Source organism: Bubalus bubalis, chromosome 6 (genome assembly GCF_019923935.1).
Source record: "Bubalus bubalis isolate 160015118507 breed Murrah chromosome 6, NDDB_SH_1, whole genome shotgun sequence".
NCBI classification, from domain to species: Eukaryota; Metazoa; Chordata; class Mammalia; order Artiodactyla; family Bovidae; genus Bubalus; species Bubalus bubalis.
The window spans coordinates 108,308,329-108,332,685 of record NC_059162.1 but is presented as its reverse complement, the minus strand read 5'-3'; positions in this window follow the sequence as shown (position 1 = coordinate 108,332,685).

Sequence of the window (24,357 nt, the reverse complement as noted above, 5' to 3'; positions counted from 1 at the left end):
TGACAGTGAACAAGACAGAAAAGGTCCAAAAAAGCTCTTTGAGCTTATATTCTAGTGAGGAGGGAAGAGAAGAAATAGGTAAATAAATAATTAAGGAAGATGCTTTCAGATGGTGATCAGTGCTTTAAGGGCATTAATCAGAGTGGCACAACAGAGCTCCAGGGGTAGAGGTAAAAGGCACTTTAGTAGTGTTAGTCAAAGAAAACCCCTCTGAGATGACATTTAAGCTGAAACCTGGTTAATAAGAAGAGGGAAGAACAAGTCATGCAGAGGGAACACCCAGGTGAGAAGACGCTAAAATAGGAACAAACGTGGCTGGAGGACTGTAGAAGACAAGGTCAAGGAAGTGGGTAGGATCTCTAAGCAAGGACTCTGCATTGATTCTGAGTATTACGTTTTGCGGGGAGGCTGAATGGACTGGCTTTGAGCAAGACAGTGACATGATCTGACTTGATATTGTGTTTTTTCAAAAGATCATTTTGGCTGCTGGGTGGAGAATGCATTGTAGGGGAGCTAGGTAGTGACAGAGCAAATACAATTCCGAGTTCAAAACGTATGAAATAGCCAGCAGAGTGTCTTAGCTTTAGATGCTGTTACAGACAATATGCTGCTGGTACCATAAAGAGTGACCATGACCAGGGGCAGGGAGGAGGTTTTTGTCTGCGAATCCCTAGAGGAGAGTCATGCAAACATCCTGGTAGTTGTCAGAATGGCTTAGGCTACACTGCAGTCCCCAATTAAGCTCCAAGCCTTGGGGTTTCATGAACCATGTTTTATTACTTGCTCACACTTCAGGCTCATTGTGGGTTGGCCTGGGGTCTCTGCTTCTCACAGTCACTCAAGGATCCAGGCTGACTAAGGTGCCACCCTCTGTAGCCTGGTCTTGGTCACTGAGGCAAGCAGGAGAAAGGCATGTGGAGAGATCTCAAACACACTCTTACGTGTTTTGTCACCATATCTCACATCCCATCACCCAAAACAAGCTCCACGTCTCCATGCAATTGCAATGAAGCTAGAAAGTGTTGTCTCAGGAGGAATGGACGGCTGTATTATCAGTGATGGCTGCCATGGACCTGAAATCAGAAGTGAGTTCTCTTCTGGCAAAAAAAAAAAAAAAAAAAAGGTGGGAGGAAGGAGGTAGATGGAATTCATAGGAAAGAGCCACAGAAAGATGGATGAGAGACCAAAGAACTGCCCAAAGGAAAAACAGAGCTGCTTTTCTGCTGGGATCTCCAATGTGAGTTGGGAGCAAAAAAAATAAATAAATAAACAAACACTTGTTTTAGGATGAATGTGAATCTGTCTGGTACACAATGGGAGGAACCAGGCTCTCAGTGATGGAAGGTCATTCAGTACAGTCTCCAAGTGCCAGAAAAGTGCACTTATTTCCATGGCCCCTCTCACCAAGCTTCAGTTTCTGTCTTCATTTGGAGGTTTCCACAGGTATGTGTGCATGCCAGAGACTTTTGTAAACCTTTTGGATTTATTATATGATCTTTCTTGGAGAAGGCAATGGCAACCCACTCCAGTACTCTTGCCTGGAAAATCCCATGGACAGAGGAGCCTGGTAGGCTGCAGTCCATGGGGTCTCGAAGAGTCAGACACGACTGAGCGACTTCACTTTCACTTTTCACTTTCATGCATTGGAGAAGGAAATGGCAACCCACTCCAGTGTTCTTGCCTGGAGAATCCCAGGGACGGCAGAGCCTGGCGGGCTGCCATCTGTGGGGTCGAACAGAGTCGGACACGACTGAAGTGACTTAGTAGCAGTAGTAGTAGTATGATCTTTCTATTTGACACATGCTCTGCATTATCAACAGTATCACCTTTAAATAATAATCATGAAAATACTTTTATCAGTGCCTCTGAACATTTCACATGTCATAGCTAATTTAATCTTCAAACAGTCCTTGTTGTTATTGTTGTTCAGTCGCTCAGTCCTGTCCAACTCTTTGAAACCCCATGGACTGCTGCATGCCAGTCTTCCCTGTCCTTCACCATCTCCCGGAGCTTGCTCAAACTCATGTCCATTGAGTCAGTGATGCCATCCAATTATCTCATCCTCTGTCATCCCTTTCTCCTCCTGCCTTCAATCTTTCCCAGCATCAGGGTCTTTTCAAATGAGTCAGTTCTTCGCATCAGGTGACCAAAGCATTGGAGCTTCAGCTTCAGCATCAGTCCTTCCAGTGAATATTCAGGATTGATTTCCTTTAGGGTTGACTGGTTTGATTTCCTTGCAGTCCAAGGGACTTTCAAGAATTTTCTCCAACACCACAGTTCAAAAGCATCAATTCTTCATCACTCAACCTTCTTTATGGTCTAGCTCTCATATCCATACATGACCACTGGAAAAATCATAGCTTTGACTAGACAGACCTTTGTTGTCAAAGTAATGTCTCTGCTTTTTAATATGCTGTCTAGGTTGGCCATAGCTTTACTTCCAAAAAGCAAGTGTCTTTTAATTTCATGGCTGCAGTCACCATCTGCAGTGATTTTGGAACACTAGAAAATAAAGTCTGTCACTGTTTCCATTGTTTCCCCATCAATTTGCCATGAAGTGATGGAACCAGATGCCATTAGTTTTCTGAATGTTGAGTTTTAAGTAAGCTTTTTCACACTCCTCTTTCACCTTCATCAAGAGGCTCTCTAGTTCCTCTTGCTTTCTGCCATAAGGGTGGTGTCATCTGCATATCTGAGGTTATTGATATTTCTCCCGGCAATCTTGATTCCAGCTTGTGCTTCATCCAGCCCAGCATTTCTCATGATGTGTACTCTGCATATAAGTTAAACAAGTAGGGTGACAATATACAGTCCTATAAGGTAGATATTAAGACTATCATCATCATATGGAGAAACCAAGGCACAGAGAGAGTAAATAATTTGCTTAAAGTGTAATCACTAAAGATGAAAGATCTGGGAATGACACCCAGAGGGCCTGGTTCTGGAGCCCCTGCTCTCATGCCTTAGACTACGCTGTCTTTGATGTAGAATGTGCTGCCTAAGACAGGCTAAGACCCTTGCTTGCTCCAAAGAGCGCTTCCCCCAGGAGGAGTGGAGTAGAGCAGAAAATCCTCTTCAGCCACATTCCTGAACTGGTGACTTGTGACTTCGTGGGAGAATGGGCTGTCCCCGTGTGTATCCACGCAGAAACTGGCCTAAAAACAGTGTGTAAATAGCAGGCTTCTGTGTACTTAAAAACAGCCAATAATGAAATAAGTAGAGAGAACCCAAGCAAACAGTTTAGAAAGTTTTCTACTTCATATTGGTTTTTTTTTTTTTTTTTTTCCGCACCAAATATTTTTCAACATCTTCTGCAAGGAAACCACTCAGTTAATTCTATAAAGAAAAATAAGGGCAAGAAATTAGGAGTATAAATCATCATCTCTTCCCTCCAAGAACTCACCGTCTACTCAGGGAAACCAAACAGAATCATGTAACAAATTTGATCATTTTAAAGGAAGAGATAGCTGAACAATTCTAAACAAAACAATGTGATTAATTGTTGAATAAGTGGTCCAGATGATGGGAGCTATGGATGGCAGGGGTGGAAGCAGATTGGCGGTGGGTGGGGGGGGGGGCGGTTACACTGAGCTGAGTGAGCAGGGAGGACTTGGAGCAGGAGGAGGAATCCGAATCAGTTTTGTTTCGTTTTTTAATTTATTTTGGCTGCGCTGGGTCTTCATTGCTGCACACAGGGACTTCTCTAGTTGCAGGATACGGGCCTGGTTGCCCCAGGGCATGTCGGATTTTAGTTTCGGACCAGGGATCAAACCTGCATCCCCCGCTTTGGAAGGCAGATTCTTAACCACTGGACCACAAAGAAAGTCCCTTGAATCAGGTTTTGAAGGATGTGGCAAGGACCAAATTAAGCTGATGCTGGAGTGGCTGCCCTGGGGCACTGAGACTGGGAGGGCTCCATCAACTCTGTCTAGACTTGGAGACCACTAGACAAAATATTCACCATACATGGACTGGGCAAGGGTCCCTGGACAGACCCTGCCCTCCAGGAATCTCCCATCATGGACTGAGAGAAAGTTCTCAGAATAGCAAGTCAAGAAAAGATGTAGTAACAGGCCAAAGACAGGAAAGCAAGATGAAAGATGCATTTTATGAGGCTTCAGGTTCTGCGTTGCCCCAGTTGTTCCTCCTGTAAGAGCAGACTCTTGGTCTCAGGGTAGCCACACAGCTGAGCTGCCTGAGCATCAGCCCCTAGAGGATGCCCAGGGCTGGGAACAAAAGTGTTTTTAACTCTATTACCCACAGTTCTAAGGCTTCTAGCTTCTATGCTTTGGGTAATTTGTTTCCATCACGCACTCGCACGTGCGTGCACACACACACACACACACACTCATACAAATAATAAAAAAAAATAACAAAAACCTACACATTTCCCTGTTGCATGAGTCAGAACCCACATCCCACTCTAACTGGTTTTACAATGAAAACATATGTATCAGGAGATATTAGACAGCTCACAGAATGTCAGAGAAGGCCAGAGAGCTGGTCTTCTATCCTGGCTGGCCCACATGCTGATAGGGCCCCTTGGTCCAAGGCCCAGGCTTCCCAGGTGGCGCTAGTGGTAAAGAACCCTCCTGCCAATGCAGGAGACATAAGAGACACAAGTTCAATCCCTGGGTCGGGAAGATCCCCTGGAGGAGGGCATAGCAATCTACTCCAGTATTCTTGCCTGGCAAATCCCATGGATAAAGCAGCCTGGTGGGCTACAGTCCTTGGGGTCTCAAAGAGTCCGATATGACTGAAGCAACTTAGCACACAAGTCCAAGGCCCAGGCACTGAAGCTTGCTTCATAGAGTAGATCATAGAATACCATTCCCAGGACCTCTGTCACTGCTCCCTCTGAAAGCCTGATGGCCCTCCACCACTGTCCACCCCTTGCTAACAGCATAGCTTTCCCATGGACCTTTCTTCCCCTCTTCTGAACTGCAACGTCTCAGAGCCAATTGCAGGATTCCAGGTCATATGCCTACTCACTAGGATGGGGCTGGGAAAGTGAATTCTGATTTCTTTCTTAGAAAAGTGGGATTCATAATGGAGGTAATTACCAGGATGGTCACACAACCTGTTTTCCTGAGAGTCTCAGTTTTTGCCTGTTGTCCCAATTTAGGAATGAATAGGTGCAGTGGTAAAGAATACACCTGCCAATCCAGGAAGCTCAAGAGACTCAGGTTCGATCCCTGGGTCAGGAAGATCCCCTGGAGTAGGAAATGGCAACCTGCTCTGGTATTCTTGCCTGGAAAATTCCATGGTCAGAGGAGCCCGCCTGGCTATAGTCCATGGGGTGGCAAAGAGCTGGACATGACTGAGCACACACACAATTACCCTTTTTACTCTCAAAAGTGTTTTAGCTTGGATCATAAATTATATAGACATCCTAATCATTCCCAATAATAATCACTGGGTTCAATGATCACCAATGTCCTGCTTTCCCTTCATTCCCGGTCCTCTTGCCCTCTCTTTCAAGAAGCAAGTTCTGAATGCACCAAATCCCTTCACCTATTGCAGAGCAAAAGGGAGCTAATCTATTTGTATTCAGGGAAAGCCCACAACAGGCATGCTTCAGGGACCATGCCTGCTAGAATGAGAGGGAGAACTTTTCTACGTGAGGTGTAAAAGCCAAGTGAAAATTCTAAGGAACAAAGGAAAACATAAGCAACCATCGGCCAGTCTAGTTGGAGATCCAGTGTGGGGACAGCTCATGGGGGAACTTGAATAACAAGGGGAAAACTTTAAATGTTATTTCTGGAAAATAGAAATATGAACATTCTCTGAGAAGGGGAATATGGCTTGACTGAGTCCAGTGAGCAAGAAAGAAGGGGGCCAAGACACACCTGAATTTAAAGCATGAAATCATACAGAGTGCGAGATAGAACTGAAAGCTACTTAACCTCTTTGAACCTCAACTTTCTCATTTATAAAAATGGAGAAAAACGAAAGCCTCCTCTTGAGACTGTTGGGAGAATGAATTAAAATGTAAAGTTCTTGACACAGTCAACCACTCCACAGTGAGTACTTGACAGGCATTAGTTACTTTAGCTGATCACAGGCAGTGTTTTGTGGAGTGTCATACAGCAAATGTGTGCAGGGCAACAGAAAAGGGGGAGAGGCTGGAGGCGGGGAGGCCGGTGGAGAGGCAGCTTGGTAGAGAGACCTTTGCAGGAAGGATGCACTGTTGGAGGCTGAGAAAAGGGGAAGAGTCAGGCTGACAGCCAGGCTTCCCACCAGAGTGACTGGCAGCCCAGTGGTAACAGCCCCAAAGTGCACAGTGACGGCAGGTGGTTGGTTTATAAGGACTTGTGAGGAAAGAAAAGATGAAGAATTAAATCTGGGACGTACAAAATTTAAAGGTCAAGACTATCATCTTGCAAAGTACTCTAATAGGAGAGCTAAAGCTTGAAAATTTTCCACCCAATCTTAGAAGCTCAAAGAGAAAGTATAATGAATAATAACAGAATGTGTATTATTAAATGACGTGACAAAGCTTCTGTTTATGGTCCCACTGAGGTCTTAAAGGGCAGAAGAAGGTGTTCTCGTCCTTTTTAAGCAGGGTAAGTGGGAGGCCCACTTGGTTTTCAAAAGAACAGAAAGCTCATATGAAGAGACAGGGAACATTATGAAAAAGATACAGGGCATCTCTCAGAATGAAGGATCAGAGTGCAGCTCCATCTCTCCTTTCTCTCACCATCATCTCTCCAGCTTCTTCTGGATACTTACCCCATTCCCCTGACTCTACCTGGCTTCTCAACTTGAGAGCCCATCACCACCCAACCAGTTCCTGTATCTCCTAGATTAAGTTACCAATATCTCATAAATAGCTAATAAACATGTGATCACTAGGAAAGCCTGTGGGAAAGGCAAGCCATGGAACCAATCAGTTTAAGAGGTCCTCAAGCTTTTTAGTGCCTCCCTCAGTGTTCATAAATGCAGCCTGCATTGGTCTGGTCCTTGTAGGGCAGGAGACTGCATGGTGCAATAAACAACATAGATTGCAAAGCTGGGATGTGAACCCAGACCTGACTGACTCCTAAGCCCCTGCTCAAACCCTCTAGCTTGCGTATACAGCAAGCTCAAAGGTACAGAGGTAAAAGCTTGAGAGGCATGTTCAGGAATTAGTTCTTAGGCTGGAGCATTAAATGCTGGAGGTGAGGAGGTGGGAAGTAAAAGGATCAGCTGGAGCCACATGCTGCGGGACCCTAGTAGGTCACACTAAGGAGGTGGAATCCATCCTGAGAGCAATTAAGAAGCCACAAAGTTTTTTAAAATAGAATTTTATTGAGATGTAATTCACACACCATAAAATTCACCTTCTTGCAGTGTACAATTCAGTGGCTTTTAGTATATACACTGAGTTGAATAACCATCTACCTAATTTTAGAACATTTTAATAACCCCCAGAAGAAACTCCATATACATTAGCAGTCACTAGCCATTTTTCCTTCCCCTCAGCCCCTGACAACCACTGATCTACTTTCTATATCAATGGATTTGCCTATTCTGGACATTTCATATGAATAGAGTCATATATTATGGATCTTTTGTAACTGGCTTCTCTCATTTAGTGTAATGCTTTCAGTGTTCATTCATGTTGCAGCATGTATCAGTACTTCATCCCTTTTAAGGGCCAAATAATATTCCATGGATTGGTATACCGTATTTTGTTTATTTATTCATCATCTGTTAGACATTTGTGCTGTTTCCACCTTGGGGCTATTATGAATAATGCTGACATAAACATTCATGTACAACTATTTGTATAAATATAAGATTTCATTTCTCTTGGGTATGTGTTTAGGAGTGGAATTGTTGGATCATATAGCAACTCTGTTTAACTTTTTGAGCAATTACCAATTGTTCAAAAAGCGACTGCATCACCACATTCAACTAACAATATGTCAGGGTTATAATTTCCACGTATCTTTATCAATAGTTGTTATTGCCTTCCTTTTTTATTTTAGTGCTCCCAGTGAGTATAAGGTAGTAGCTCATCATAGTTTTGATTCTCATATCCCTAATGAGTAATAGTATCGAGTATCTTTTCATGTGCTTATTGACAATTTGCATGTCTTCTTTGGAAATAAGTCTATTCAAATTATTTACCCATTTTAAAAAATTGATTTATCTGTCTTTTCTTTGGATACAAGTTCCTTATAGGATATATGCTTGAAATATATTTTGTTTCATTAGGCTGTCTTTTCCATTTCTGTATGGTGTCTTTTGAAGCATGAAAGGTTTAATTTTGATGAAATCCAATTTATCTAATTTTTGTTTTGTTTTTTCACTTGTGCTTTTGGTGTCAAATCCAAGAGATTGTTGCCAATTCCAAGGTCATGTGTTTTTGTCTAAGATTTTTATAGTTTCAGCTTTTACATTTAGGTATTTGATTCATTTTTAGTTCCTTAATGTGCATAATTGAGAGAGGGATCCAACTGCATTCTTCTGCGTGTGGCTGTCTAGTGCCCAGCAATAGTGTTTGTTGGAGAGGCTACTCTTTCTCCCATTGCATTGTCCTGAAATTCACTGACATTGATATATGGATTTATTTCTGGACTCAGTTCTGTTCAGCTGATCAGTATCTCTATGCCAGTATCACATTGTCTTGATTACTGTTGCTTTGTATCAAGTTTTGAAATCAAGAAATGTGAGTACTCTTACTTTGTTCCCAGTTTTCAAGATAATTTTGGCTGCTATGAATCCTTGTAATTCCATATGAAGATTAGAATCAAAATTTTAGAACTTAGAATTTTGTCAATTTCTACAAAGAGCTCAGCTTAGATTCTGATATGGATAACATTTAATCTGTAGATTAGTTTGAGGAGTACTACATTCTTAATAATATTAAGCCTTCTGATCATGAACATGAATGTCTTCCCATTTACTTAGGTCTTCTTTAACTTCTTAATTTTTTTAATTGAAGTTTAGTTGATTCACAATATTGTTTCAATTTCTGCTTTACAGCAAAGTGACTCAATTGTACTTATAAAGATACACTTTTTAATATTCTTTTTCATTATGATTTATCACAGGATATTGAATATAGGTCTCTGTGCTATAGAGTGGGTCGTTGTTGTTTATCCGTTCTGTATATAAAAGCTTAACCTGCTCACCCCAACTCCTCACTCCACCCCTCCCCACACCGCTCTCCTTTGCTGCCACCAGTCTGTTCCTATGTCTGTGATTTTGGTTTTTTTCATAGATAGGTTCATTTGTGTCACATTTTGGGGGCTTCCCTGGTGGCTCAGACGGTTAAGTGTCTGCCTGCAATGTGGGAGACCTGAGTGTCTGCCTGCAATGTGGGAGCTGTGGTTCAATCCCCAGGTTGGAAAGATCTCCTGGAGAAGGAAATGGCAACCCACTCCAGTACACTTGCCTGGAAAATTCCATGGATGGAGGAGCCTGGCAGGCTACAGTCCATGGGATCGCAAAGACTCAGACACAACTGAGCAACGTCACTGGTTCACTGGTGTTGTATTTTAGATTCCACATATAAGTGAGAGTATATGGTGTCTGTCTTTCTATTTCTAACTTACATCCCTTACTATGACAATCTCTGCTGCTATTTCTAACTTACATCCATTACTATGATAATCTCTAGATCCATCCATATTGCTGCAAATGACGTGATTTCATTTTTATGGCTGAGTAGCATTTCAGTGTATATATGCACCACATCTTCTTTAACTGTTCATCTGTCGATGGACATTAGGTTGTTTCCATATCTTGGCTATTTTGAACAGTGCTGCTATGAACAAAGGGATGAATGTATCTTTTTGAATTACAGTTTTGTCTGGATATATGCCCAGGAGTGGGGTTGCTGGACCATATGGTAATTCTATTTTAGCTTTATGAGCCACAGCGGCTACACCAACCTACATTCCAACCAGTAGTATACAAGGGTTCTCTTTTCTCCACATCCTCTCCAGCGTTTATTAATTGTAGACTTTTTAATGATGGCCATTCTGATTGGTGTAAGGTGGTACCTCATTGAAGTTTTGATGTGCACTTCTCTAACATTTAGCAGTGATGAGCATCTTTTCATGTGCCTATTGGCCATCTGTGTGTATTCTTTGGAAAAAATGTCTATTAGGTCTTCTGCTCACTTTTGAATAGAGCTGTTTGCTTTTTTGTTATCGAGTAATAGTTTTCAACTGTAGTTTTTGATGTACAAGTGTTACACTTTAAACTTATTCCTAAGTATTTTATTATTTTATGTTATTGTCATTTTATGTTTATGTTATTGGAATTTTTGTTAGTTTCATTTTTGGATTGTTCATAAGGCATAGAAATATAAATGATTTTCATTTATTGATCTTATGTTCTGCAATCATGCAAGAACCATTCTAAGAGTTTGTGTGTGTGCATTTCTTAGTATTTTCTATATTGAATATCATCTGCAAAGAGAGACAGTTTTACTTCTTCCTTTCCAATCAGAATGCGTTTCTCTTCCTTTTCTTGGCCTATTTGTCCCAGCTAAAACCTCCACTACAACGTTAAATAGAAGTAGTGAGAGTGGACATCCTTGTCTCATTCCTAGTCTTAGAGGGAAAGTTATCAGTCTTTCATCATTATTTTACCAGTCTTTCATCACTTGTAAAGGAGGTCACTTTACACTTTACACATCACTTCTACTCCTTTTTTATTGAATGTTTTTATCTGAAAGAAAAATGTGTGCTGTCAAACACTTTTTCTGAATCTATTGAGGTGATCATTAGGTTTTTTAAAAATTCTATTAATATGGTGTACTTTATTGATTCATTTTCAGATATTAAAATAACTTTGCATTCCTGGGATAATCCTCTCATTCATGATGTATAATCACTTTTATTTATTCCTTGATTCATCTTGCTGGTATTTTGTTGATGATTTTGTGTCCATGTTTACAAGGGATTTTGGTCTGTAGTTTTCTTGTAATGTTTTTGTCTGTCTTTGGTATTAGGATAATACTGGCCTTACAGAATGAGTTGGAAAGTATTTCTTCCTCTTTTATTTCTTGGAAAGACATAATTTATTTAAACATTCTTTTTGCCCCTTTCTCTTTCTCTTCACCTTCTGGCACTCTCATTATGCATATATATAGGTATGCTTAATCAATCCAATGGAAATGAACTTGGGCAAACCCCAGGAGATGGTGAGGGGCAGGGAGGCCTGGCGTGCTGCAGTCCATGGGGTCGCAAAGAGTCGGACACGACTTAATGACTGAACAACAACAATGGTGTCCAATGGTCTCTGAAAATGTGTTCATTTTTTCATTCATTTTCTTTCTGTTTCTCAGACAAGATAATCTAAATTGACTTATCATCACGTTTCCTTATCTTTTTTTCCATCAGTTCAAATACACTGCTGAGATTGTCTAGTGAATTTTTCATTTCAGACACTTTACTTTTCAACTCCAAAATTTCTATCTGAGTCTTTTAAAATAATTTCTATCTGCTCATTGATACTCTCTATTTGGTGGCACATTGTTCTCCGATTTTCATTTAATTCTTTGTGTTTTCCTTTAGCTTCTTTAAACATTTTATAATACAAGATTATTAACAGACTTTGTCTAGTAAATCCAACATCTGGACTTCCTCAGGAAGAATTTCTCTTGACTTTTTTTTCCTGTGTATGGACCATACTTTCCTGTTTCTTTTCATGTCTCTTATTTTTGTTGTTGTTGAAAAATAAACATTTTGAATAATATGATGGGGCAACTCTGGAAATCAGATGCTCTCCCATCCCTGGGCTTGCATTATGCTTGTTGTTGAGGCTGCTGTTAGCATTTATTTAGTGCCTTTTCTGACCTAGTTCTGTAGTCTATGTTCTTTGTCATGTGCAGCCACTGAGGTCTCTGTTCAGTTAGTTTATTGATTATCTAATGACTGAATGGAGATTTCCTAAATGCTTTCACCCGATAAAATGTCTCCCATCTTTTTCTGAGGGGATCTATGTGTGTACTGGCGCACACCTTCAAGGCTCTGGCAATTTATAACTCTGCCTGAATGCTTCATTCCTGCTTGTTCAGAAACCCAAGATTTGCCAGAAGCAAGAGACTGGGATTTTTTTCAGTCATTCCTGGGGATACACACACCCCTGCACAGGTGTGTGTAGCCTTCTAAATCCTCAGAAATTTGTCAGAGCTTCTCAAAGCTCCCTATGGACATCTCATTCACCAGATTTAAGGTTTGGGCCAGGTTCTTGTTTGCCCAGCAGGCATCACCACCTCAGGTAAGTGTGATGTTAAACAATTGCCTATTATTATTTTTGACAAATGCTCTACAGATAAAGGGTCTCACTGAAAAAGCTCTGAGTCAGATCAAATAAAGGCAAGTCCTGTGAATAAGGCTTTTCCAGGGAACTGCTGTACAAGTCAAATCGTGACAATTCTCTGAGGATGGAGGTTTTGGGATCTCCAAATTTCTATTTCCCCATCCAGTGACTACTAGGCTGCTGGCTTTCACAGCCACTGTGCTTCTGATGCTGCTAGTTCTCAAGGCGACTGCAGAGCTGGAGAAAGAGGCGTGGGAATAGGACAAGTTAAAATGCTGCAGAGCTCATTGTTCTTGTTGAGATTATATTAATATCATTTTTCTTGAATAAACACTGTGGATTGTTGCAAGTCTTTGATTAACTTCCAGAGTTCTGAAAACATTAATTTAGAGCATTTTCCCATGTTCTTATTGCTTTTATGGAGGAGCATGTTCAAGGAGGTTCTTGTTCTGCCATTCTTCTGCCATTCTGAGCCTGCTTTTCTCTCATCAAGAGTTTTAACTGGAGGCCTAACATGGTCAGATCTTCATTTTGTTAAAATCTATCTGACCTCAGCACTGAGAATTAATTGGGGGGATGGGACAGGCAGCAAGGGGCTGGTTAAGCGAATCTAACTGGGGACGAGTGATGGTTGCCATTCCCAGGGCAGTAGGGCAAGTATGGCTGCAGAGAAGTAGATCAGTCCAAGAGACTCGTGTAAAATACTCTTTTCTTTCCCTTGGTCTAATCAGTCAATCAGGAGCTGAAATGAGACTCACACTCTATCAGACAAGCAGACCCAGAGGGAATCATCCCAGATGCAATGCAATGAAGAGCATTGCTTATCTCTGGGCAGCCCAGAAAGGCTTTCTGAGAGAAGAGATTCCAGAAATCCCCAGTGGAGAGCAAAGTAACTCTTGGGAGGAGACAATGAGGGCTGACATGAGGGGCTGGGGGCCTGTGTGTTCCTTGGCCTCTGCTGCAGCAGTACGTGGCGGGCTGACCAGAGTTTTGCCATCTGGGATCCTCTTGGAGCACAGATTTTTCTCAAGAGGCCCCCGCCCCGGGTGCATTGTGCTCCTGAAGACCAGTAGGGGAGTCAGGTAAGAGTGAAGTGGGCTGCTTTCTTCTTCATTTCTTTCTCTCCCAGGCAATTCTCCGAATAAGCTTTGTATGTCCCAGATGTTCCTGCCTTTGTTCAGATTTAATCCTCCCTGTTTACTCCCCTCCGTACCTGTTTATTATGTTCCATTTCTCTTTAGGAGCTGGGGCTCAGCAGATCTGCCAAGACTGATCTTATCTGCACTTGGGCACACAATCGTGCCATGCCTTGTCATCCAGCTCCTGTATGAAAGGGCCAAAGAAGGAGAAGAATTAAAACCAGCACCGCCAAGAACAGCAAGCCCAAAGAGATTTAAAAATAAACATGAAAACTGCTCCAGGCCCCATTCAGAGTCTCTCACCAAGTCCTTCAGCAGAGACACAATGAAGCCCGTTCTCAGGGCCCTCTGCAGCTGCAAATCCTGTGGCCTTGGCTCTCGATCCCTGCCTTGAAGAAGGGACGGCGGCTCTGGCCAGGCCTGTGAAGACAGTGATGCAGAATGTCTTCCCTGCTCAGATTCAAAATCTGGAAATGTTGCAGCTATTAGAGATCATAGCTTTCCATCTTTGGTGCGGTCCTGAAGGCCAATGAGAGGGGAGGGTCCAAGGCCTCAGGAAAGGTTAGGACACAGGCCTCCGGATTCACCCTCTAGGCCTTTCTCTAACAGCACACAGCATATGCAAGTATGCAAGTTGAGAATCACCACGGTAGCAGAGGATTTTATTTTATTTTTATTTATTTTAATTGGAGGCTAATTACTTCACAATATTGTAGTGGGTTTTGCCATACATTGACATGAATCAGCCATGGGTGTACATGTGTTCCCCATCCTGAACCCTCCCTCCCACCTCCCTCCCTATCTCATCCCTCAGGGTCATCCCAGTGCACCGGCCCTGAGCACCCTGAGCAGAGGATTTTAAAACTGAAGGAAAAAAAGATATTTTATTTTTTATCATCCTTCATGAGACAGATCGACAGAGACCAGCCACCCAATCATACTGTCTCTAACCCAGATCCCAGGGGATAGCATTGGACCTGGAGCCACCAGGCCCTGCCAGCCCCTTTGGCGCTGAGGGCAGACAAGGTCTGATTCTTCACCAGGGGCTGGAGAAAAGCCTTAGAGGCTAGTCACAGTGAAACTATAAGAGCCCCTCCCAAACTCCCTACTGGACCCAACCCATACTCCTTCTCCCGCCCCTGACATCCCCACCTCAGCCTGGGACAGGAGTCAGATGGGGTCTCTAGTGGGCTTAGGGCAACCTCCTTGGCAGGAAATGTATTAGCTCTCTAACCCATGGCACCTCGCTCCTGAATCCTCACATCAACTCTTCTAGGTGGGTATCAATATCTCTGTGGTAGGCATGAGTCTAGCAAGACTATGAGAGGTTACACAAGTTGCCCAAGATCACCCAGCTAAGAACTGGCAGTTCCAAATTTGAACCCTGGTCTATTGGCTCCAAAGCCCAGGAATCCCCAGTGCAACAGGGTTTCCACTGACTGGTCCTCTGAGGACTGTCCATCCTACCCGCCTGGGATGGACAAGCGTGTGGCTGCCTGGCCTGGGTGGGGGTGGAGGTGCGTGGAGCGCTGCAGTGTCCTGCATGCGCCCCTCGGTCCCCACAAAAGGCTTGTTTTACACGCGGGGGCTGCGGCAGCGGCTTCAGGCGCCTTTGCCTTGCAGGATTGACATCAATCCTCATTCAAATCAAGCCCCTCTGAAACATGCTCCAGTGGAGTGGAATTTTCTGCTAAATAAGGTGTTATTAACCCAGCTCCCGGCTCTTTGGGCCCAGGCTGAGCTCAGCAGCCGCCGCCGCCGCCGCTCCACACTGATGAATCCACTTAAGTACCGATTAATAGGCACTGCGGCACTGGTCCAGGCAGACCCCGTGACCCGCAGGCACCTCCAGGCTCCTCGGCCCAAAGCCTGGAAACTCAGTCGCATCTTCTCTGATTCTGGTTCCAGCCCTGCCGCTGAGTAGCAGTTGGATGCTCTGTGGTCTGAGGATGAGAAAATGGCAGTGGAGGATTAAAAGGGGGAAATTATTATTCTTTTTTTGCAGCTTCTTTCTTCCCAGGCTTTGCAGGACTTCTGGGGATGGGGCAGACAAAGGATGACCCCCATCAGAAAGGAAGGGGGGTAGCTCTGCTCTCCCCCATGGCTCCCAGCAATATGCAGAGAGTGACTGGGAGACTGCACAAGAAGTCACCCGGACTTTAGGTTGAGACTGGACCCCAATAAAATGCCATTTCAGCTTTAGCATTGCCCAAAACATGCTTTGATGCCCCCAATCCAATCATTTCAGCCATACACAAGTTCAATTTATGTAATTTTCAGAGTTTAAACTTTTCCAGCTGAAAGAATCCTTAGAGAGTTGCCAGTCCAAGCTCATTTTACAGCCGAGGAAACTCAGGACCAGAAAGGGAAAAGGTCATGCCCAAGGTCACACAGCTAGTAACAGCAAAACCAAGGCCCATACCCAGATCACCCAACTCCCTGTGCATTGCTCTTTCTCTTACTCTGTTTCTACCCCTTCCAGGAATACAAGGGCATCATTGACAACCAGAAAGTGATAACCGTATTTACATGATTTCCCAGTTTACATATTGCAAAGGATATCAAACTGCTTTTAAGTGATTTGTTACTAAATAAGATCAGAGAACACAAAAATAGATTTCTGAACTCTTGTAAATAAGAATATTCCACACTTATTCATCTATCTTTTGAACAAATGCTAGCTAGGTACCTGCTGCATAAATGACATGTTGCTGGGTGCAGGGTCTACAGGGTGAATGTACCAAGTATAGCCCCTAGCCGCACCATGGTAGAGCCTATTAGAGGAGATAGAACAATTTCACACACACAAACATACACATAATTGTACATGATGACCATGCAAAGAATTGCTATGATGGAGCATAGGGCCAGCACTGAACCTTGAGGTTGACCTACTTTATGTTTGGAGAATCATAGAAGGCTCCTTTGAGGAGGGGCAGTCAAACTGAGACCTGAAGGGTGAGAAAAGGTCAGCCATGCAAGGGGACAAGGAGGAGTGATCCAAGTAGAAGGAATCAAAGTTGAATTTCTTCTAGACAATGAAGTGAAAATATTTTAAAATTAATATGAGCCCATTATTTTACAGACAGGAAAGCTATTCCATTTCCTCACCTAATTGCTCTGCTTCTTGGAGATGGTGCTTTATTGATCAGTCTTTCTGTGTTGCTTGTCGCAGTTTTGTATCATTTGCTCAATTTGTGGCTGAAAAGGGCCCTCTGGAAGGTTTGAAGGGTTTGTTCATTTCGCTCCCCAAACCCAAACAATAACTAGCAGAGTTGTTCGGCACACAGACTGTAATAGGAACTCCCAGGCTCCATCACTTCTTAGCTGTGTGATCTTGGGCAAGGCACTTCCTCTCTGAGCCTCAGTTTCTTCTTTGTGTAATTGAAGATAGTAAAAGCACAATCTCAGAGGGCTGAAATGGTGTGCGTGAAGAACCTAGCACAGTATTTGGCAGATTGTAATTGATCCAGAAGTGTTAGCCCTTGTTATCATTGTAAGCCACAAACAACTTAAACTAACTCGTACATGCAAAGTTGTTTGTCAACACTTCTTCAATTTGTTCTTTCCATGCACATTGCAGCAAAAAGCAGATCCCTTGTGGTTGTGACTGGGAGCTTGTGCTTAGAACTATATGGGTCTTGGCAGGATAAGTAGGGAAGACTTGCAGCGGGAGATGGAGAGGAGGCTTGAGACCTAAAGTCAAAGGTGGGATCTCTTAAACTGGGTGAGTCTTGCTCAGTGCAGAACCCCAGGGAAGAAGTCAGCCCTGTGGGATATTGACACAGGGACATTTACAAAATAGATAAAAAGAGAAAACCCAAGAAGTGGAAGTCAGAACCAGGTTGGAAAAAGCCACAGTTGCTGAGTTAGGCTGCTCAGGACTCAAACACTGAGAGCAGGAGATTTAAGCCACAGGGGAAAATTTGAACAGGGCCTTATTCAGGGCCAGGGAGAACACTAAGAAGGCCTGGGAAACTCTGCTGGCTGTCAGGTGACCTCCCTAAGAGTCAGCATCTCTATGCATCAAAGAATTTAATTAGAACTGTCACTCTCCACCCACCTTGAAGACATTTATATCTGTACCTGAAGAAACAACCACATATGACAAGCAAACTTAGGGTTCAGCCAGGAGATTCTCAGAGTAATACACTTCATTGGATACATCTCTATACTCTTTCCCCATAGAATGACTGTGGCTCAACTGATAAAGAATCCACCGGCAATGTGGGAGACCTGGGTTCGATCCCTGGATTGGGAAGATCCCCTGGAGAAGGGAAAGGCTACCCTTCATAATTCCCTTCAGAATACTCCAGTATTCTGGCCTGGAAAATTCCATGGACTGTATAGTCTATGGGGTTGCAAAGAGTCAGACACAACTGAGCAACTTTCACTTTCACTTTTTCATTTTCATTTTCAAAATGACCCTTGAAGAGAGCCCTGCTGGCTCTCCAATTTGGTTTATAGCATCTTCTAGGTCATGCCTGGCACTCACCTTAACTTCCTTCCGATATTTTGCCCCTTACATCATGGACCACATTCTGGGCTTACCAAAAGCTTTTATAATGACCTCACCTCTTTCCCAGGCATTAGCCAGATCCAGGATGAAATGCTTCAAGTCCAGCTCATCTAAGCTGCTCTACTAAAGTCAAATGCAAGAAAGATTTTCTGTTTTAGTCAACTAGCAGGATTAGCATTGGTTAGGGGTTCCTTTAGCCAACTCTCTTAGCCTTCCCCTTCGCATACTCACCGATCCCTGAGACATCTCCACTAAGCTCTGGAGTTCCTTGGAACACCATTTGAGAATTGCTGCTTTGATCTAATGCTCCCATTCTATCCTTAGTAAAACTGAGTCTAGAGTCATGGTCTCAGCCCATCTCAGCCCAAACTCCATGCTCAATCCTTGCTTGAAATTCAAACAAGACAACAACAAAGGGGCCAAGTAGGGAGACCTGCATCTCCCTGGGGGACTGCCAATCTTCCTCCTCTCCCTTCCTTCCAGTGCCTCCCCAGATCCCAAACCTACATCTTCTCATGGCTCCACCTGTAGACCAGCCAGAACATGAGTCGGTTTTGCACTATAAGTTCCCTCAGTACCCAGTGGGGAAGAGTCAGCAATGAGTCACTGTGCTGGCCAGATCAACTCTACCTCCTTTTCTAACCTGCTCCATGACCTAGGAATCTGACCTTGATGCCGAATTCAAGCAATGGGAGTCACTGCAGGCTAGGAGGAGAGAGAGGTTGAGTCACCTCTTCTCCACTCATTCCTGCTTTGGTGCCATGTCTCTGGAAGTAGCTACATCACTTCGTGACTAACAGCTCTCAACAGCTATGACCAGCCACCACCAGCTCCAACTCTCTCTGGACCCCAGTAACCTTGTGTGTATGTTAGTTGCTCAGTCGTGTCCACCTCTTTGCGACCCCATGGACTGTAGCCCACTAGGCTACTCTGTCTATGGAACTCTCCAGACAAGAATACTAGAGTGGGTAGCCTTTCCCTTCTCCAGGGGATCTTCCTGACCCAGGGATTGTACCCAAGTTTCCTGCCTTGCAGGCAGATTCTTTACCTTCTGAGCCAGCAGAGAAGCCTCCTTCCTTTGTCTCTTTGACTGTAAGGGTAGTACAAACTCTCTGCTGTGTGCCTCTCTGGGCGGCCCCTTGTAGATTCCTTTCGTTTTGCCCATACCTCTATGAGCAATCCATTCATTAGAATTTCTTCATTCAAATCATGCAGGATGAATACTGTTTCTCACCGTTGCCCCGAATGATCCAATCACATTCCCCAGACTCAAGGCCTAATGGCCCAGCCTTGGTGCCACTGAGCCTGCCTGTCGAAACTGCCCTCCAGATCCAAGCTCTGATTCAAGACCTTTAGGCCTGGGATGTAGGCTTCCCTGCCCCACAGCTGACATCGCATCCTCCTCAGGACTGCCCCTTGATGCCCAGGTACTTCCCACCTGGCCCTGACCTAGTGAGAGGCCTTGCCCAGTCCCCAGCCCTACCCTCTAGCCTCTCCTCAAAGCTGCACATTGTCCAGGTCAGAACCTTGTGTCCTCCTGGCCTAGGCCTTCCTGTGGCCTTGACTCAGACACATCTCTGTTGTTCCTTTTCCATAACCTTTGCTGGCCCCACCCATGGACTTTTCAACCGATGCTCCAGGGAGCTGCAAAGAAGCTATCCCCTAGAGTGTTGCCAGAACAGTGGCAGGAAAACCAGGTGATACAGTGTATGGAAACCAAAGGAGGAAAGAGTCTCAAAAAGGGGGTGGTCAGTACAGAGAGGGTCAATGGTGTAGGAGTTCATATCCAATCACAGTAGACGCTGCAGTCTGGGTTTGGAACCTGGATCGTCTGCTAGATGTATATGACCTTGGACACATCAGAAGTCCTCTGAGCCCCAGTTCCCACTGCATACAATTATGGCTCCCACCTCTTAGGCGGGTTCCATCATGTAATCATGTTGTAAAGTCCCTGACACACTCAAACCGTTCAACATATGATAGCTCTACCTCTGAATATTAATTTACTCAGCAAACTCTTGTGAGCACTCGCAAAATGATCCTGCCAATGAGGATGCTAAATCAAGACAGGCTTCAATCTCAAAGAGGAGATGACATCCATCACTGAGTTCCAAGGGAGCAAATGCTGAGTGGCCTAAAAGAGGCCCAGAGGGTGACTTCAAGAGTCCCATGAAAGGAAAATCCCTGTTGTTGCCAGCGTGTGTGTTAGCAGAGCCCCGGGCACTGAAGCTCACCATAGAGGAGAGACCCTCTAAGCCGGGCCTTGAAGGACACGTGGATGAACAGCTGGAAAGCGGGAACAATCTGGGCAAAGGCCCAGAGGGAGGAACCTGGACTGCCAAGAGAGCTTCTCAGGGCTCCCTGCTGCCCTCTGGTGCCAAGCTCAAAGGAAAGTGGCCTCAACTCCAGAAGGTGAATTCATGGCAGCCACAGCTCCCAATCCTGCTCTCCCCGTCACAAGCGCCAGGACACGATCATTAGGTGATTATATTTTTAAGGCCCAAATTGTTTTATTTGTTTCCCTGCCAGCTTTCATGAGGCCATCAGTCATTCTGCACACAGATAACATTTCTTATGTACATTGACAGAATAAATTACATGGTTCTCATCCGGCAAATCAACATTACAGAGGAACATTATCTTTTGCAAAACGCTGCCTGGGCACATCATAAATCCTAACCAGGTTTATTACATCTGTCTTGTCATAGATTCATTTTATTGAGAAGTGGGTTTTTTTCCAGATTAATAATCACATTAATAGACGAGATTCTTTTTAAAGGATTGTTTTCTTGGAGAAACCAAAGGCAGAATTTCACGGTTGCCGAGCCTTGCCTCACTGGTGCAGCAAGGCTGTCCTTATGCTGACAACATCCTCCAGGGCCGGGAATAAGGAACTCTGGACTCACCTGGAGACCCTGTTTTTGTTTTGCTTTGTTTAAGGTTTTAGGGTGGTGTTTGTTTTGTTTTTGGTATTTATTTAATTTATTTTTGGCTGCACTGGGTCTTCACTGCTGCGTAGGGCTTTCTCTAGTTGCAGCAAGTGGGGGTCACCCTTTGTTGTGATGTACGTGCTTCTCATTGCAGCCGCTTCTCTGGCTGCGGAGCACAGGGTCTAGGCACGTGGGCTTTAGTAGTCGCAGCCCACGGGCTCAGTAGTTGTGGCGCAGGGGCTCAGTTGCCCCACAGCATGTGGTACTTCTTGGACCAGGAACCAAACCCATGTCCCCTGCTTTTGCTGGCAGATTCTCAACCACTGGGCCACCAGGCAAGCTCATCACTTGGGAACTTTCAACCAGCTCATGGTCCCTTTCTCTGATCTCACAGCTCTCTCCAAAGGACTGATGCAGAAGCTTCCAAGAAATGTATTGTTATATGTATTGTCAAAGATGTATTGTTATATGAAGCCAATCAAATGAATATTTAATGAGTAACTAGCATGTGTGCAACTGACAAACCAACAGGGGAGAGAAAGCTAACTCACGTGGAACAAGAAGAGAATAACTCAGGGAAGAAGCTGGAGAATCAGGCTTCCTGCCTGCCTGCCTGTCCTCAGTCCCTGACTGGTGTGGCCACCCCGGGATGGGTGACTTGTTGACTCTGGGCTTCTTCCTCCTCTTTCTGGTAAGTGAAGGGATTGATATAGATTAAGGGCTGGCAAATTATGGCCCATTGGCCAAATCCAGACCATCACCTGTTTAGTAAATGAAGTTGTATTGGAACGCAGCCACACCTATTCATTTATAATATATATTGTCTATGGTTGATTTCATGCTGCAACGGCAGAGCTGAGTAGCTGCAACAGAGACCAAAAGGCATAAAAAGCCTGAAATATTTACTATTTGGCCCTTTATCAGAAAAAACATGCCAATCTCTGGCCTAGATAAACTGTATAGACGATTTGAGGGCTGAGTAGTGGGATCCATGGGCTTCCCTGGTAGCTCAGCTGGTAAAGAATCTGCCTGCAATGTAGGAGACCCCGGTTCAATTCCTGGGTCAGGAAAATCACCTGGAGAAGGGATAGGCTACCCACTCCAGTATTCTTGGGCTTCCCTGGTGGCTCTGATGGCAATGCAGGAAACCCAGGTTCAATCCCTGGGTTGGGAAGATCCCCTGGAGGAGGGAATGGCAACCCACTCCAGTATTCTTGCCTGGAGAATCCCCATGGAAAAAAGAGCCTAGCGGACTACAGTCCACAGGGTCGCAAAGAGTCAGACACAGCTGAAGTGACTTAGCATGCACCGTGCTATGTGTCACAGGACCAGCCCTTGTGTAACATGAGAGGATGACCTCCCTTCTCTGCCCCAAGTGGGCATCACCTCACTTAAGCCTTAAACCACTCAGAGGTGGAGGCTTCTCTGGCCCCTTCCCAGGCCCAGAGGCAGGTGCCTGCACACAGTCAAGCTTCCCTCTTCTCTCACACATATTGAGTGAGTTCTTTGCACAGTTCCAGGTTCTCACCTGGGCAAAGGGAGAGAGATGGTGGACATTTTGGCATTTAAAGTGGTATCACTCAACCAGGGGGCAGGAGGCATTGGGGTGCCAGGACACAAGGGGAAGGCAAAACTCAGGGGCAAATTGGAGGCTATCAAAGTGACTGACGGTCACTTCGGGGATCATCTCTCAACCCCCTTCTCTGTTCCCATCAGAGGAGACTTTCTGTCCATATGATGGGTAAAGAGCCCCACACAGTCAGCTGCAGTTACCCCTCTGACTCTTGGTCCCTCCTCTCCCCTCTATCACTGCTCCTGCCACACTTCTCTTATCCCCCACTCCAGGCCCCCTCGCTACACAGCCCCAGAAGACACCCTTCACACAGGCACTTTCATGAAGACTGTCCATAGAGTTGGGAGACTCAGTGCCTCCTGACCTTTGCACTTGCTGTTCCTAACTTAGCCTAGAATACTCTCCCGTAACATATCCAAGGGCTGGATTCCTCAGCTTCCTCAGACTTTTGCATAAAAGTCATATTCTCAGCACATCCTTCCTGACATTTTATGCAACATTATATCCTCCACACCAAACCCTCCCTCCTCTCCTTCCCTGCCTTGGTTTACTCTATATTACTTACTTCCACCTGGTTTGTTTACTGTCTACCAATGCTCCCTCTCTGCCCCCACTAGAATGTACTCCATGAGGACAGGATTTTTGTCTGTTTTATTTATTGCTCTAATACCTAGAATAAAGCCTGGTACTCAGTAAGTGTTCAATATATAATTGTTGGCTAGGAGTTTAATATATCTTAATACTGATCCATAGCTTGCTAGATTTGGTTTTGGGGACAAGATATTTTATTTTTCTAATATGTACTCAGTTTCCTCCTCTGTAAAATTAGAGTAAAAATAGTATCTTCTTCATTGGGTGTTATTAGAAATAATTGAAAGACAAAATGGAAGAAATATAACCTGCTTGATTCAAAATGTAACACAGAGCCTCATACATAGCAGGTGCTAGGCAGATGTGTCCCTTCTCTTTCGAGGACAGTCAGTGGAGTCAAACGTACCTGCACCATGAGACCAAGACCGTACCCATCAGGTTCTGGTGTCAGACCACAGAAGAGACTCAGCTTCACTGTTTACTAACAATGTGACTTACGAAAGGTCCTTCACCTCTTTGCATCTCAGTTTGCTCATCTATAGCATGGGTTATAATAACATCGACTTCATAAGGTTGTTTTAGACATTGAATGAGGCAAAGCATGAGAGTTGTTTTGCATAAGACCTGGCCCATATGACCTCAGTAGATGTTAATGATGAGAAGTGGGATGATAAGAGTGCCGAGCAAGGCTGCCTGGGAAGGAGGTGTTGGCCCAGCCTTTGAATCTTCTGGTCCTTGTCCTCTTGGCAGGGAGTCAGCTCCTGATAGATCAGGCCTGAGCAACAGTTTCTCCCCTGTCTCCTTTTTTTAGCACAAAAATCTGTCCTAGCACCTCTCATTATCCACTTCATCAGTCTCAAACCGTTGGCTAATTGCACTTCCCAGCACCCTCCTCCCTCCCTGCCTCTCCAATGAGCTCAATAACACACAGCTGCCTCCGTCTTTGGGGCTCCACTGGGAAGAGGTAAACAAAATATAGCAGGCGATACCCCAATTTCCTTCTCCAGGCTTCTTTTCCCCATTGGCCTCCTGCTCTGCTCTTTCATCCCCACCTGCAAGAAAATGGCCCCAGGAAAGCCTAGGGTGGAGGAAGGATAAGGGAAATGGAGTTGCAATAAAACTTCATGGTTTTCTCTGGCTTTTATGTCTGCAGCATTGTACTCCTAACTGGTAGTGATCCTTGAGAAAGGAAAGCACAGGAGCTTGATGTTTGATTCAAGCTCAATCCCAGCTTCCTGCCAGTGGGCACTCTCCAGACCTCAGCACAGAGAGTGGCCCCCAGAGAGAGAGCAGAGTCCTACTGGGTGGAGGAAATAAGAGATGATGTTTGAAGGAGCCTGG